General features: G+C 44.8%; 1 long non-coding RNA gene across 1 annotated transcript; it reads left to right on the top strand.

Moving 5' to 3' along the window:
- The first annotated feature begins 1468 nt into the window (after positions 1-1468).
- On the top strand, positions 1469-8998 carry LOC136014516 (uncharacterized). Its single transcript, XR_010612746.1, has 4 exons — positions 1469-1534; positions 2615-2705; positions 5596-5664; positions 8926-8998. It is a non-coding gene; the product is annotated as an uncharacterized LOC136014516 (long non-coding RNA).
- The last annotated feature ends 7683 nt before the right edge of the window (positions 8999-16681 follow it).

The following is a 16681-nucleotide window of genomic DNA, read 5'->3' as shown; positions in this document are numbered from 1 at the left end:
AGCTATATAGACTATATCTTCATTAACAGACAAGAAAAGCCATTACTGGTTCTAAAGCACTCTGCTTTCATCTTTTGCATAGACCACATAGCTGGAGATAACTAGGGAGATGCCTGAGAAAAAGAGCAATTACGGTTAATCAATAATCCTCAAATGGCAGCAATTAAAAGTCTGAATAAAACACCCAGAAGCAGGGAGGCAAGGCAATGGCAAACCATCCATCAGCCATCCAGAGCTGTTTTGCAGATCTCAACTGGAAGAAAGGCAGAGTTTTTAATTAAACCATCATCTGAGGACACCATTGATCCTTCATGTTAGACAATTTAGAGTGCAAGAAACGGCATTGAATGGCCATAATCATAGAAGATGTGTTTGTTTTCCCCCCAAATGAGCCCCTTGCCTGGCAACAAAAGAGATGATTCTGCTGAAACAATGTGAGAGAGCTCTCTGCTTTTAAATGATCTAATTTCCATCTCCTTAGCAGACTTAATTTAGTGCAGTAACATACGTATTTGTTTCCAAGTAAAGGCGTTTGTAGTTAACATTTTCTGTATAACTTTGTCCCCTGCCCAAAGAAGATAAGAACAGTGAGTTATGGTTCCCCAGGGCTCAAGTACCCATGACACGAGGAACTTGAGCAGCGTGAAGTACTCTTGTTCCAGCCAGGGCACAAATTTCACTTGTAGTGATGCCCAACAGCTTTTTGCACACCTAGCCCTGGGGGTCCCTCTTGTGACCCCATGAACCTTGAAGAGGCAGCACCAGTGGGTGTATCCTTAGAGAGGTCTCCTGCCATTCAGAAGCGATGGCTGATTGATGGTGTTCCCTTTCAAGGCTTCAACTCACTGAGGATGCTAGGGGCTCCCAGATCACCCAGCAGCTGGCCAAGGTAATGGGGAGGTGGAGCTGGGGATGGACTCAGGGCTGCCCAATCTGTCTCATTAGAAGACTCAAATGGCCTCAGCTGATGGGTTGGAGTGTTCCAGGTTTTTTTCTGGGTGGAAGGAATATGGTGTAAAGCCTGGAGATCCACCCATGCTGCAGGGAGCAAGTCCAAAGGGGTTGAGTTCTTTTGTATATTTTTGTTGTGTGGTTGGTTTGTTTGGGGTGGTTTTAACATCTTCCACTTTGACGTAATAGAGCTCATGGTTTATTGGATCAGAGAGCATTGTGTGCTGTGTCTGGGGCCTATGATAATAGGAGTGGTTTGCCAGGAAATATGAGTATAACCTTCTGTGTGTTAAAGCCAGAGGGACTCAGCTCTGGCAGAGCTTTGTATAGCTAAAACCATGCTGGTGGTAGAGATGTTCACATCAGGCTTGATGCTGGACTTATGCTGCAGAAGGATGGTGCAAGCTGGGGTTTGGCTTAGGTGGGGATCTGGGATCTCTGTCCCCTGACTCCCCAAATCCCCTCAGAGGCAGGCAGCGGGTTAGAGATCTTTCCTCTTCTTTATGAAATATCTACAGTTGTACTGGAGCTGGTGAGACTGCTCACAGGAGAGAGATTAAGCATTCATGCAAGCATTTGCAAGGTGAGGTATATGACTTTTCTCTGCCTGATTTCCCTGCCCAGGTGTACAGCAGAGTAGTGAACATGACCTACTTGTGTCAGAAGGGAAAGATATTTGCAGTGTTTATCTCTAGCCAGTTTGGGCATCAGAGATAGGTGCCTTTGGGGACACATACACCTCTTTTCCTTGTAATGTGCACCTGCATTAGGTGCCTGGGACAGCCTGAAGGAGTTGTTATAAATTGTCACATCTGTCCCCTTCCTCCCCAGTAACCTAAACACACAGCTTCCAGTCCTTGTTCAGGGAGCAGGTTCTGCTGTCAAGGGGCACACAGGGATTACAAGCCAAGCTAGTTACCTTTCCTTGTGCGGGTGCTAAATAGCTCCTGCAGTACAAGGGATACTGAGGGCTTGAGTTGTGGAGCTACCTCAAAGTGCAGCCTTCACACTAAAATCAGCACACCTGAAACTCTTGACTAGCCCAGAGGCTTTGAATTCAGTATATGCACTGGGATGGGTCCAAATGCTTCTTTGCTGTTCATTCTTGTGTCCTTTAAATAGAAACCTGTGACTAGTTTGTCTGGAAGAGCAAGATACATTCTTATTCAACTGGGAGAGGTGAGAGAGCTACTTAAGAGTACGTTTAGTCCTGGTATTCTGTAGTCTGTCATGCCACTCCAATGGAGGGCATCTGCCTGAGGTCTGTGACTACAGAGCAGCAAGCTAAACCTTATGGTGCAATGGTGGTTGTTTAATAAGTATCAATAGAAAGGCCTCATCTTGCCTCAGAATGATAACCCTCTAATGGATATCACTTCTTGGCCAGGGCTGAGTCTCCTGCAAGACGTGAGCAAGCTCTGTAAGAAGGCCAGGCTGGCTGGTGGCTGGAGGTGTTAGACATGAGCATTCACCAGTGTGGTGATCATTCCCTTTCAACACCCTCAGCCTTCCTCCAGTACTCAGTGCTGCTGATGTACAAACTATGAAGCATTTGTTTGTGCTTCTCTGCCTCTTGCTTTGCCAGAGCACACAGCTCTTGGCACTGATAGCTGTCTCCATCCAAAATCTGAACTTTAATTAGATGAGCTTTTCTTCCCTTTAGGTTGCACCTGACTGAAGTTCCATTAAATTTGCTGCTGGCAGTCCCAGGGTTTTTCGAAGGCTGATGAGTGAAGAGCAGGATCCAACTGATGGTGAGTCCCTTACTGTACTTGTAGGCGAGAAAATGTCTTCTCTGAGGACTGTGACCAGCAGCACTTCAGAAGACTGAGGGTGCTTTGTCTCTTTTGATTTGCTTTGCTTTTTGTTTTGCTTTAAGGTTTCTGTTGAGCCTTTCTAGTTACCAGCCACTAAATGCTCCTCTGCGCTCTCCGTTGTTCTCTAATTCCTGTGTGTTTGTGAGGAGGAGAAACAGAACCACTTGCAAAGACAAACTGATTGAAAGGAAAAGATATCTCTGCCTGATGTCCTCATTTTCTGAGCTAGGCCAGACTAGCAACCAAAGGACAGCTTTCTTTGTCCTTCTTTTGACCAAAAGAGTTGTGCCGGTGTCTGCATCCTGAAGAAGTAACAAGGTCCTGGTTGGTTCTGAGATCTCAAAACATAGAATCAGTTAGGTTAGAAAAGACCTTTAAGATCATCAAGTTCAACCTTTACCTAAGCACTTCCAAGTCTACTGTTAAAGCATGTCACTAAGCACGTTTAGCCTTAAAAAGATTGAGATTCAAGGTTTTATATAAGTTTAAGTCACTTGCTCAAGAATCCTGAGACAAGGAGGCACAAAAGCACAATGTAGTCAGTTCTAAGTAAGGTTAAGTTTGATGGCTTTGTAATGGAAAATACCTGCGGTGCTTGAAGGTAGTTGACATAGTTTCAGGTCCTTAGGACCTTAGTACAAAAAGTGTATGAAAAGCAGAATAGAAAAACCGGACCTGGGGGTGGGGAGTATCTGGGACTAGCAGATGTCCAGGATGGGAGCAGTTAAACTAACTGATAAGTAGAAGGACAGGATGATTGCTATGTCTGTAATGTTAATTAAGCTGGTGCTTCAAAGACTGACAGAGGTTATGAAGATTGTTGGGAGAAGTAAATGACCCTTAAAGAGCACCATCATATTTTTTCTATGCATGTGGGAAACTTCCCGGAAAATGGTGTAATTCATGTGTAGCCTCGTATATAAGGATGGCCTGTATAGCAATACGGGGACACACGTGTCTCCTGGTGCTGCAATAAAGAATACCTGCTTGTCAACTTGAAACTCTGTTGGCGAGTTTGTTCCTGGAGTTTTCTCCGAATCAATCCGCATCAGCAGTGAAGCAGGAAGGATGTGTAAGGACTGGCTGTAACACATCCTTGTTGGAGGAGCTGAGTCCAGACTAGAAACTTGGGGGCAGTGTTTGTATACAGGGATGGATCCCAGACAGAGGTAATGAAGCCAAGAAAGCCCTGCTCTGTGAGTCTTGTCCAGGAAATCTCTGCACTAACATCTTTTGGAGTCCTCTAAATGCCAGCCCCTTAAGCTCTGCAGAGTGTCTCCACACTCCTTCCCTTATAGCGGGAGAGAGGCAGGCTGCTGAGGAGCTGCTCGACGTATATATAACTTGTTCTTCAGTTCATCCTTCCCTCCCTTGGGTGGGGGGGGAAGGACAATGGGCCTAAAGATCACCCAGTGTCTCCAGCTTGAATCTCCCGCAGAGGGAGAGCAACTCTCAGCATATATAAATCTTTCCCTGCTTGCACACATCTGCGTCTGCTGCTCCAGGATGCTGGCCCGGCTGCCCTTTAGTTTCTCCAGAGAAGCTTGCAAAGACCCAAAAGGCATCAAGAGAATGATGACGCTTTCCACCGTGTGTGTGGTTTTTATCATCTCTTGCTGAAGCTCAAGATACGCTCTCAAAACATCAGTGATGCTCCTGCCTTTCTCCTCTTCCTTTCTGCTTTGGTGCAAAGGTTAAAGCAAGTGCCAGGTTTGCTTATAACAGGCTTAAAAAGGAGCAAAACTCCAAGGGAGCCTTGCCAGCAAGCTTTGCTTTCCCACCCAGCAGGCATGAGCCGTGTGGCAAATTGTTTGTTAAATTGAATCTCGCGTTCTTGCGCTCCAGCAGAAGCAAAACAAGAGGTGCCACAATTACAGCTTCATTCCCTGATTACCTGCCTCAGCGTGGCAGCAATAAGCATTCACTATTTGTCACAGCACAGCCAATTCATCTTTAAACTGAAACGGCATCTTAATTGTATCCACTAATAGTCAGCTTCAATCAAAGCTCACTGTGAGTCGCTCCAGCTAGACTGGCTGGGGCTCCTAGAACTGGCTTCTGCTGGTTAAGGGACTCAAATGAGATCATTGTGGTGTTATTTATGTATACAATCAGCAAGGAGGGGGGGTCACTGGCAGCCATATAAATTCTGGGGTATCTTTATCACTTGGTATTAAGCCAGAGGAACAGGACAGCTGGGATTTATGGGTTGGTGCGTGCGGCTCCTTTTTATGGCTCTTGCATGGTTTAGGCAGAGCTGGTTTATGGATGGGGGGGGTTCTTGTGTTTTAATTTTACATTTCCTGTTGATGACGATAGTCATAAATCTCCAGGTGTTTTGTGGGGAGGCTTCAGCTTTCAGTTGTTGGTATAGGGAATGCAAATGTCAGCCAACAAAGTGCAAAGCCTTTTCCCAAGGCAAATGTTTGGGTGTGAGGGCCTGATGGATGTTAAACCTCTTCCTCTTTTGTGGCAGGCTGAGATTAAGCCTGCAGGCTCTCGGGTCCAGCAGCTGAGCACTGATTTGAACCATTTCTCCTTCTTGAAAGGCCTGGGGACTTTGCGCTCTGGGGCACCAGGAGGTGAAATGTGTGTGCAGGGCCTGAGCGGGGCACCCATGAGTGTGACATGGTGGGAGCAAGATAGGGCCAGTGGAGCCCATCAGCAGGTGAGACTTGGGAAAGTCCAGCTTAACCTAGAGAGGGACAGAACATCTCTCCTGTACCTGCTTTTCCACCCCATTAAATCACACCACAGATCGATAGCAGACAAATTACACTGGTGGCCAGTGGCTAGCTGATGAGATTATTCTTTATTACCTCTTCAGATGAAGTGCTGCCACAAAGGGAGAAAGATGAGAGTAATTTAATTCCTCTTCTGGACAGTCATTACCCAGGTATGTAAACCCTGCTGCCAGATGTGCATCTCCAAGTGGACCAGTGTGAAAATCAGGGCTTGTTGCTTAAGCTTCTCCTATCGGAGCACTTCAGCTCCCCTTGCAAAGTCCTAACTGCAAGTACAGCTCAAAGGCTTCAAGATTGTGTTGAAGAACCTAATACAGTGACTAAATAGAAGGTTTGCTGGAAGAGATGTGCTGGTTACTAGTGCTGTATGGTACTGCAAGGCTTAGAAGAAAAAGGCAAGTGCTGGGGGGCATAGCAAGGCGTTTCTCAGCAGGAGGTAGGCAAACCTTGCCTCCTAATTCCTGTAGAAACATTAACATCCTTTCATAGAATAGTTAGGGTTGGAAAGGACCTTAAGATCATCACGTTCCAAACCCCCTGCCATAGGCAGGGACACCTCACACTAAACCATCCTACCCAAGGCTCTGTCCAACCTGGGCAAACACTGCTGTGGATGGAGCATTCACAGCTTCCCTGGGCAACCCATTCCAGTGCCTCACCACCCTAACAGGAAAGAACTTCCTCCTTACATCTAACCTGAACTTCCCCTGTTTAAGTTTTAACCCGTTACCCCTTGTCCTGTCACTACAGTCCCTAAGGAAGAGTCCCTCCCCAGCATCCTTATAGGCCCCCTTTTCATGTCACAGACAAGGTTTTGAGACCTACTGAAGGATGTATTCTTGCTTCTTTGCAAGTTTCCCTTGCTGCTACATTAACCTCTGGGAGTTGGAAGGAAAAGCATTTCAATACCACCCTGAAGGCTCAGAATAAGCAGCTTCACTTTGACTCAGGTGTGCAAATACCAGTGTGCCCTGCACGGCCTCTCCCCAGCTGGGGGTTCCTGCTGCAGCTCTGGCGCAGTTGGAAGTAAAAAGCACTTCCACAAATAAATAAAGCTGCTCCGAGGCTTCTTCCTCCCTCTGTCTGCCGGCATCTCCCAAGGACAGATGATGTTCAGTAGCTCTGTTCTCTGCCATAAACTTCACTTCTTTTTGTGTGTTTGTATTGGTGTGTGCTGCCCTTTGGCTGTAGGAAAATCCTTTCCTTGCTCCTGCATGTGTTACCCCTTACAGCTCGGCTTCCTTAGCACTGACCAGCTGTATCCTCCCTTGTGCTTTTTCCTCTTTCCCCTATACTTGTGGATTACTTCACGCAGCACCCAACTCCCCACTGTGACTTGCCCATGATTCTTGGTCCTTGCCTCCTCCTGGTCCTTGCCATCTCCTGTTGTCTCCTATGCCTAAAACCGTTCATTTATCGATGTGTTAGTCAGAACTGCCATGAACCAAGCCAGTGAAATACAAGTCTATTGTTGTATAGACTAAAACAATAGTTTTTCTGTTAGATGAGTGCAGATACTAATACTGGCACAGATTCTGATCTTGTCCCTGACAGCAATGCCACTCAAGTACCCTGAGGTGGTACCAATGGCTTCTCCAGTCTTACAATGTGATTTAGGCTCTGACCTAACAAAGCACCTTGTTTAAGTTGATCAGAAAAGTAAATCAGTCTCTTCAGTGACTGCATTTCAGATTGGGGGCAGGAGACCTTGAGAAAGTCAGGAGCCAAGACTGTTGAGCTATTGCTCAGCTACGTGGTCTGTCCTTCCCTGCTTGAGGATCCAGACCAGTGAAGGGGCTGCAGTACTCCCCCCATGACTGTCAGATCCTGTGCATGGGGCTGAGTGGGATTTTATTTGCAATATCTACAGGGTTGCAGGCTTGGGGCCAAAGTTCAGCTGCTGATGGTTTTTCAAAGCAGAGTACATAAAGGCATGATGATCCGCAACAGGCAGAAGAGTTTTGTCACCTTATTTGCGTGTTTCTGATGCCAGACACACCAATAAACAGAAGAAATGTTGGACAAAGACCAGAGGAGTTTGCAATTAACACATTAAACAGACCTACTGACTGTAGGATCAAAAGCAGAGTAGGAAACGAAACACCCATGCAATGTGACCATGGCTCTGTGTTGGTGATTTGATGTACACTAGCGTTGAAGGCTCATAGGAAGCTGGTGTTGCCTTGTAAACTCCCTCTCCTTTCATGTAAACTGCTTCCCACAGTCTGGCACAAACAGATAATTTCTCTCTCTTTTTATAACTGCATAATCTTCAGGATCTGATTCCTGCCTTTGCTGTGTACTCACTCACTGCTAAACAAGCTTCTGTACATGTGCCAGGCAGTATTTTGTTGACAAAAATCACTTTGTCACCACAATTATGCGTATGCGCCTGATGAAATGCTTCTAACTGCCGGAATGCTTTTAGCCACATGAATTTACTCAACTGAATGATACTGGGTGGATTAAACTAAGAATTTCATCAGACTCTTTCCTCTAAGTAAAGAATTTAATTGATCCTCTCTGAAGTTGGAAAGACCTATGCAGTCGTGTATTTATTCAATAACCAAGTCTACCCTGGCCTTAAACTTGGTGCAGCAGGACACAAAGGTGCAGGACGAACTTGTATTAGGGGTTGATGAGCTCACCAATGCAATGGGGTCAGGACTGAAGTTTCTCTGTGAGATATAGCACTATGTGACTTGGATTTTGGTCACTGTCTCTATGGTCATTGCTGCAGGGGGGGAGGATTGTTCTCCCCATGTGACTTTCATAGTAGAAAATGGGTGCCTGGAAATAAACATGAGGAGAAGAGTGTTAAGAGAATGCCAAAAACCAGAATAACCAAATATTGTAAATATATTGTGTTTTCCACATTGTCTTTGAGATTTTTCCATGTAATTAATCAGCTCTCCTGAATGCTTTCCTAATGTGGGCTTACCTGATGCTCTATGGGTAGCAATGCTAAAGCTCTGCCAGCCTATTCTGCAGCATCTTTAACTTTCTTTGCTTAGTGGTAGAAGAAATTAGGTTTGGGGGAAGGAAAGAAAGAAAGAAACTCTTGTTCTTTGTACCCAGAGAGACCACAGAGACTGAAACTGCTGCTTGCTTTCTGTGTATGGCAATGGCTATGGCTGTCATCTGCCATCAGAAGGCCTCAGTTTCGCCTTTTGGGTACTTCTGCAGCTGGATGAGGGGTGAAAAGGGATCCCCTGGCATTAATCTCTGATGGGACATTACATACAGTTGTAATAATAATAATACTGACCCAAGTTTACTCCTTTGGCTGTGTTCAGATGAGGCTGTGAAAGCCTTTTAGACCAAGGGGGAAGAACTATCTCCTGTTCAGCCACAGTGTGCCTCATGCCAGTGTAATGCAGTTTATTTGAAGCATTTCTTTCCTTTTTCCCCAGGGAAATGTGTTCAGATAAATCAAGCACAAGGATTCTGTACCTGTTATTCCTCGTGTGGCTGCACAGCCAGGGCAAACCCAACTATAAGTTCATCTTGGAATTATGCCACTTAATGAAATTATTACCTTGCTACTTGCTGCTGCTACCTCTAACAAGGTGTTGTTTCTATAATTGCTTATGTTTAGCAGGGCCTGTTGTGCTAGGATGAGGGGTGATGGTTTTAAACTAAAAGAGGGAAGTCAGGCTGGATACGAGGAAGAAATTCTTTACAATGACGGTGGTGAAACACTGGCACAGGTTGCCCAGAGAGCTGGTAGATACACCGTCCCTAGAGACATTCAAATCTAGGCTGGATGTGGTTCTGGACAACCTGATCTAGCTGAAGATGTCCCTGCTCATTGCAGGGGGATTGGACTAGGTGATCTTCAAAGGTCATTCCAATCCAACCTATTCTATGACTCTATGTTTGGTGTTTGGAGCAGGATTTACTTGCAGTTCTTCCCAGGTTCGCAGTGTGACTCTTCACAGGGGCCCCTCTTCTGTGTGTGGGTTCCTGTGCATGTCCCTCTGTCTGGGACACACATAAGGACTTCACCCCATCTCTCTTCTCAGTTTTGGCAAGGCAGGGGATGCATTTCTATGGCTAAGCAGTGCACAAGAAATGAATGGTGCACTAGTTAGCTATTCCCTCTGAGCTGTAAGGCAGTATTTTTATAATTAAGACACAGAAAACACCACAAGGAATGTTTTGAAGTTAAAAAGCCCCATTAATTTTAAGTCTGCTATTGAGCAAAGACAAATGTATATATATCGTGTCAGAGCTGGTGCTGCTTTCTGTTAGGGTGTGCTTTTTTTCCCTTTGCCAACTGATTTATCTGCAAAATAAACAACCAGTGTTAAAATTAAAGCACATTAATATAGCTGATTTGTAAATAAAAAGGAGAGTTAGCCAGACAGAGCAGAAACATAAATAGAGACCAAATGTTATAATATAATGAGAGATGATGCTCCTGTTTAGCAAAAGACTATTGCTCCCCTGTATGCTTACAGTATCAAAGCGGTAGCAGCATGGGCTGGTGGTGCAGCAGAAATGTCATTGCCTAATACTGCAGATACTGGGATAAATCTGATATTTGAATACTCATAATTCTTAAAAGCATTTTGAAATTACCTGCTTGAAGGGTTTTCCTGGAAACTCTTCTCACAAAAGTTTATTTTGCTGAATTATGCTGCAAATCTACTCCCTGCTGGGGGAAGAAGGGAGTCAAAACTGCCATCACTTCCCCTGCAGAATACCCATGTGTGGGGAGGTGGTTTGAGGTTTTAATAACTCACAGTGTAGCGATGGAGAGGTTATGGTCACAGTCATGTAATTTTGGGGATGTGGCTTATCATTGCTGCTCCCCTCTAAGGAGAGCTTGTGGATGCATATTAAGATAGAGATTATTCAGTACGATGCACTTGAGCTGCACAGGGAAGAATTAATTGACACCTAGACGTATTGGGGGTAGGGACGGTGACAACATATGATAAATGGAGCGCGCAGCAGTGAGAGCAGATGTATGCTGGAAGGACAGCATGATAAATGTGCATCTTGATATTTACAGTGCCTAAGAAAACACTCCCAGTCTGGTACCGGTTCAGTAACTGCAGTCATGTTTGAGTACGGTGGTGACTTGATTGATTTAATTAGCTCTCATTAATGGCATTGAAGATAGTTCAACAACAAGCAACGGAGAGTCTCGCTGAAGTGTTGCATGTTAATTGCTTGATGATTTGTGTTATGGGATGGCTCTTCTGCATAAGTACAAATTAGATGGTGAGTTGTTTGGAAACACTGATGTCAATCCTTGCTGTGAGAGGTGAGATTGATGTCCGGGCTGGCTGCATCATTCGCCTTCCCCCTGCCAGCAAAGGCTCTCTGTGCCCCAAGAAGGTTCCTAACCTCTGACAAGGCTCTGGCCACAACCCACAAGGCTCCTTCCCCTGTAGCCCCCTCTTCACTCACTTGAATAGAGTGGATTTTGCAAATCAATATCCTCATTAAAGCTTATGAATTATTCTTTTGATATATATTGACTCTGACAAATGAGTGAGCTGGCCCAGGGAAAATAAAATAGCTCCTAAGGCTCTATCTACTCAAATATATTTGTTTTGTTATTTACCTTTCTCATAATAGCATTTTCAAATTCAATTTGGTGCTCTCCAAACCAACTGCAAAATGACAAAGTTTAATCAAACAAGTGAATTTCTTTCTCATATTTTGTTATATCATGCAAGAAATAGCTAAACTTGACATTGCCTGACCTAAGTGGCAGTCACCTACCTTTACCCTGGACTTCGCTGCTGTTTATAGCTCTCCATGTCTGACCTGGCATTTTCCATGCCCAAAAATCTGCCTCAGGCTGAGCTCTTTAGAGATAACCTTGCTGTCTCAGGGAGCAAGATAACAATGAGAAAGGATGGTCTGTTTGTATAGTAAAGTGGTTGTAAGGTATTTATTTTCCTCTTGCTGGGGTGAGGAGGGGGAAGCAGGCTGAGGGTGAACACAGAACATGGAAACACAGGATGGTCCATAGGAATGGCTCTGTGGTCTGGATGTGAGGAGCAGTAGTTGTATGACATTGTCTAATCCTCCTGTGCCTGAGGAGGGGAAAGCTTGGCCAGAGAATGGAGGTGGTGGTGAGTCCTTTCTGGGATGTAATTGCCAAGGGGTGATATAATTCAAAACTATTGGTTTTCAAGGAGTTAAACCCATCCAGGCCAATCATAAATCGGGTGTTGTGTGTCTTTTGTAGGCTTTGCTTTGGTAACCTGACAGCTGTTTAAAGGGAGATCATCTGCGGGTGATGGTCATATGCTGCTAACAGAAACCACGACAGAATACCCACTCCCAGCAGGACGATTCCCATGCAAGGTGCAGTTCATAGCCAGATGACTGCATCTTGGAGCAAGTGCTTGTAGAAATGGTATGTTTGTCCTTTAGAGGAATAGCAGGACCTCATTCTGGTCTTCAGGATGGTTTAGAAGAATGGGAATTAACAAGTCTATGCTGTATTTGCCATTTCTATGTGAAAACCAAGATGCTGGGTCTGTGCACGTGCAGAGGAGGTATGTCATGACACCTCCATTCTTCTTTTCAGGAGCTGTAATGCTTTCTAGCACTGCAGGCAGATCTCATTTTACAAGCGAAAGGCTGCTTTTGTCTCCAGTTTTGCTAGCCACAGACTGCAAGACCTCTGTCTGAGGGTCAGTGCCTTGATCGGCCTCGCTGCAAGCCAGAGGAGAGCAGAAAGATGTGTCTGCCTCCACCAGCACTCTGGCTTCAGAGGCACTACGAGATGCTTCTTTCTCAAAGGCCGGAAAGAACCTTTCATGGATAAGGATTAAATCCCAACTGGGAGCTCACCAGCAAGGTTGGAAATGCCCAGGTAGGTTGGACCCATCTTTCAGGACTGGATGAAGAGCAGAGATGCTTTATGCTGGATTTCTGTGCTAGGCTGGGTCCTCTCTTTTGGAAGCAGTTTAAAATACTATCCTCCGCAACTGAGTGGTCCAGCCTTGGGGTGACCGGAATCATTTGTGAGCTGGGCTCAGTGTCCCTTGCTTGCACTGGATGCACTACATGTTCTATCTGCCTGCACCAGCTTCTGTGGGTCAGTAGGAAATATCATGCAGCTACTCACCTCCAACTGCAAGGCAGCATCATTCAAATGTACCTGGGGGTGTTTTCTATGGAGAATTAATATACAAAAAAAGCTTAAAAAGCTTTTTGTTACTAAAGCACCCCTTATCAGCTATCCTGACTGATGAGGGGTGCCTTAGGAACAAAAGCAGTGTTTAGCAGCTGGTTTGGCTGTCTCCTGAAAAGGTACTCGCTATGTGCAACACACACTGGTGGAGAACCCTAGGTGAAATGCAAGCTGTGCTTCCCAAAGTAACCACTCTTCCCCACCTTTTTACACCTTTTTCCACAGCCAATGCCTCATTTGTCCCATCACCTCTGAGCACAGCATATATACTGGTGCGTGCTCCCCATGCTCCTGACAAGCTAGTTCTTTCTGGACTGGAGGCTGTGTCGTGTTCAAGTCTTCTGTCTTTGACTTGCAACATTCTACATATACCATAAGAAATATTTTGTACTGTGAGAAAATGGCTTGTGGCAAATTGTTATTAGGGCCAAGCCAGGAAACGTGGGCTACAGCAACAGAACTGGTGTGCACTCGTGTGGGACATCTTGAAGTCATTCCTGTTCAGCCCCAAAGGGGTGATGCCTCCACCTTTACGCGAGGTTTGGGAGGAACAATAGCTGTTGCCTCTGGGGGGCTGAGAGAATGCAGTCATTTCATGAGCAAGAAGAAAAGCAGAATGGTGCTTGTGTTGATGGCAGAGAGAAATCAGGTTCTGTGTTTACAGATGCAGTGTGGAGTAGTTACATCTTCTGCAAATTATACCTTCCGATTGTGCAGGTCGCTGAACTTTATTTAACCTGTAACTTTGGGAATGTGATGGCATTAAGAGAGGGCTGAGAAACGAGTTTCTCTCCTTGAAGAAATTCATAGATGTTGACCTTCTGTTTTGCCCTGAAAGCAAACAGAGATGAAAATGAAGATGTTTTGCAAAGGCAAAAAACAGTTTTCAATTTATTGTAGCTTTTTCACTCCATCAGGTTAAGATTAAAGTGACTCCAATAAAATAGGCTCCACAATTATTTCCCAGATGTTATTTCTGTTGAGTGCACTTTTTCAGAGGAGAAGCCCATGTGATGGAAACTTTCCACTCGATCTAGAGACCACCAGGTTATCTGTTTTGGGAGGGACAATAGAAGCCCAAGCACAGTGCACTGATCCTAATGGCTGCCCTTATAGCAAGGCTTGACAGTGTTCGTATATAGCCATGAGCTCAAATTGGTTCATTCTGGGACAGTGAGGACAAGGGACCACCAGGAACCAGGAATCTCTCCATTCTTATTATTTCAAAGACTAAATGCTTGGGTATTGTTAGCGGCTTTTTGTATGTTTTTATCCATGTGACCTTTCTGGTGCAAAACAACAGGATTTCTGCACAAAATCCATTCTGGAAAAGAACTTGATCTTTATGAGTAACCCAGCCACAGCTGAGCTTCCTGAGGTGTAACCCTTTCTCAAACAATTCTTTTCTAAAGTACAGTCCCTTGGTTTATAGATCTGATGAGGAGATAAAGTGCTGCAGATGGCTGCTTTACACCCTGTGCCCTTTCTGCACCCAATGTGAGTGCTGTGCTTTTCCTGAAATTGTCTCCAGTCCTGTTAAAATTCTATGGAGAACTTGTTTGAATAATAACTTGTCTAAAGAAACAAATTTCATTATCTAAGGACAAAAGCAACCCTGGCTTTTAAAATATACAACCTGCCTGTATGACACACAGACACCCTCTTTGAGCAGGAAGGGTATGAATCCTGTAGCTCCTGACTTGAAGTTGTTTGAGAAGGACCTTGGCCTTCAGTGCTGTTCAAATACTGGTATTAAAAGCCCTCTCTTGACATTCCCAGCTTAGCAAAATTGTTTGTTACTGCTGGGAGGGAGGCGTTGCTCATCACTGTATCTGGGGAGTTATTAGCAGGGTTAGCAAGTTACAGTGGTCTAAGAATAAATATCAAATAGAGGTTGTTTTAGAGGTGATATTGTATTTTTAGTGGAATAGCTGCAATAACTTTATTTCTGAAAGAGGTGTGTCGTAGCTTGATAGAAACTCAATGCACAAACTAGCATGGATGAATGGTGCTTTCAGACTGAATTATGAAAGCTCTTCAGGTGTCTGAAGATGAAACCCACAAAAGAAGCCTGAGTAAAAATCCTTAATTTCCAGTGTTATGCAAGAAAACATCAGGGGACCAAAGACATGTTTATCTGCCTTGGCCTGCTCTCTACTAAGAACATGAAGGTTGTATCTGCAGCCTGCGCTGTCCTTCAGAAGATGTCAAGACTTCGTGTCCCTTTGGAGAAAGAAGGTAACTGTGAATGAAGGTGACTTCTTTCAGGCAGCCACTCACTTAGCAATGAGGCTCTGTGGCTTGTCTTTTCCTCTTCTTTTGTGAGATAATGAAAATACAAAATCCAGGCTTTTCAGCTCTTGGTTTGATATGTGTGAATCTGGTTGCAGTGACGAATTTGCCCTGTAAGTTTGCCTGGATCTTTTTATAGCACTTTCATTTGAACCCATGTTTTTGGGTTTTGTTTTGGTTTTGTTTCAAGTTCTGAAGTTTAGACAAGAATGATGATGTGCTGTTACCATTTCTTATGTGAATGGGTCCCTAACAGCTTTACACAATTAATAATAGCCAAGCACAGAGGCACATGCCTGGAGCAGCACAGAGGGAGACCAATTCAAGAAGGAAGAAAAGCTAAGAGCTGCAATTCTACAAAATAGGTTCTCCTTTTACATTGGACCCAATCATCATCTTCGGACAAAGCTTTTAACTTGGTACAGGCACAAATCTCAGTTAATTCTTGCCGCTGTGCTACCAATTTTCCTGCAGTGGCAGTACTGATGGAATTGCTCAGCAGTAGGGTGCATGGCTTCTCATTGGCCTCTCTGCCCCAGCCATCAAATACACTTTCCCCTTCATCCTACTGAGCCTTGAGCCACTTTACAAGGGTCTAAAAGAAATTCATGTGGTGCTGAGCTTTAACAGCACCAAGGCTGCTGTACTCAGCTGGTCTTTTCTTTGCGCAAGCAAAAGCTGTTTATGACGGTGGAGGAAAGGCAACAGATTTCAGTCTTGTCATTCCCTAAAGGTTTTAGCCCTTATCACAGAGTTTTAGGAATAACTGCAGCTTCCCAGCAAGAGTCTGCTGTCCATAGCATGTTGTATGATGCCCTTGTGTCCTTGCAGCTTCAAGTGACTAACCTGCCTTGGCTCAGCAGTCTTGCTCTAGAGAGTGACTCTTCTTTAATTGTGGCTCATTAGTAGGTTTGAGGGATAAAATATTGCATCAACGTTATTCCACAGCTCCTGAGAAACCTTGAGTTGAGTGCTTTTTAGTAAGCCTTCTTGCAATGTCCCCTGCACATAGATCAGAGCTGCTTGGCCCTGGTTAAGTCTTGCCAGAGAAGTGCTTGATCAATAAGAAAAGTAGTTGATGTCAGGGATGTAGACAGGTAAAGGCATCATGCTGTCATCCAATTTTTGACTAAGGAAAGACTCTTGCTAGGAGAGCTACCTGAGAGCACTTACACAGTCATTGCCCACTGTCAAGAAGCTGGCTCTTGGATTAAGGAGGTGACAGAAAGCCAATTGAAAATCACCGCAGGGCTAGCCTGGAGCAGGGGAGTTGGATGGCATTAGCTCAGTGCAGAGGTGCTGTGCCTTCAGCAAGCAGCGGGGGAAAAGGCATTTGCTCTTACCTTCACAGCAGGCTTCTTCGGAACATGGCAAAGCTCACAGTTAGTAGTTATTAATGTACTGCTAGCTTGTCATTACTGCGGTCATCTAAATGTCCATGCTTCTACTGTCGCTGTGCTTCTCCATTTAGAGAAGCCTGGAGAATGTGAAAATGAAACTTGGAGACTGACTACAGTAAAAAGAGATCTCAAGTCTGGGAGGAAGGTGGGCATTTATTTGAGGTGTGTGTAGAGATGGAGGGTTGTTCTCCCTAGGCAAAGGTATGCTCAGATCTGCTTCAAAAGAGGGAAATAAGAATGGTTATCATTGGTCAGCACTCAGAAATATATGGTCCTGCTAAAGGCAACGTGGCTTCATAAGGCAGATGGTTG

The sequence above is a fragment of the Lathamus discolor genome, chromosome 5 (assembly GCF_037157495.1).
Source record: "Lathamus discolor isolate bLatDis1 chromosome 5, bLatDis1.hap1, whole genome shotgun sequence".
Classification (NCBI taxonomy): domain Eukaryota; kingdom Metazoa; phylum Chordata; class Aves; order Psittaciformes; family Psittacidae; genus Lathamus; species Lathamus discolor.
Note: the sequence above shows the minus strand (reverse complement) of the source record. Positions and strands in the feature narration are given on the sequence as shown.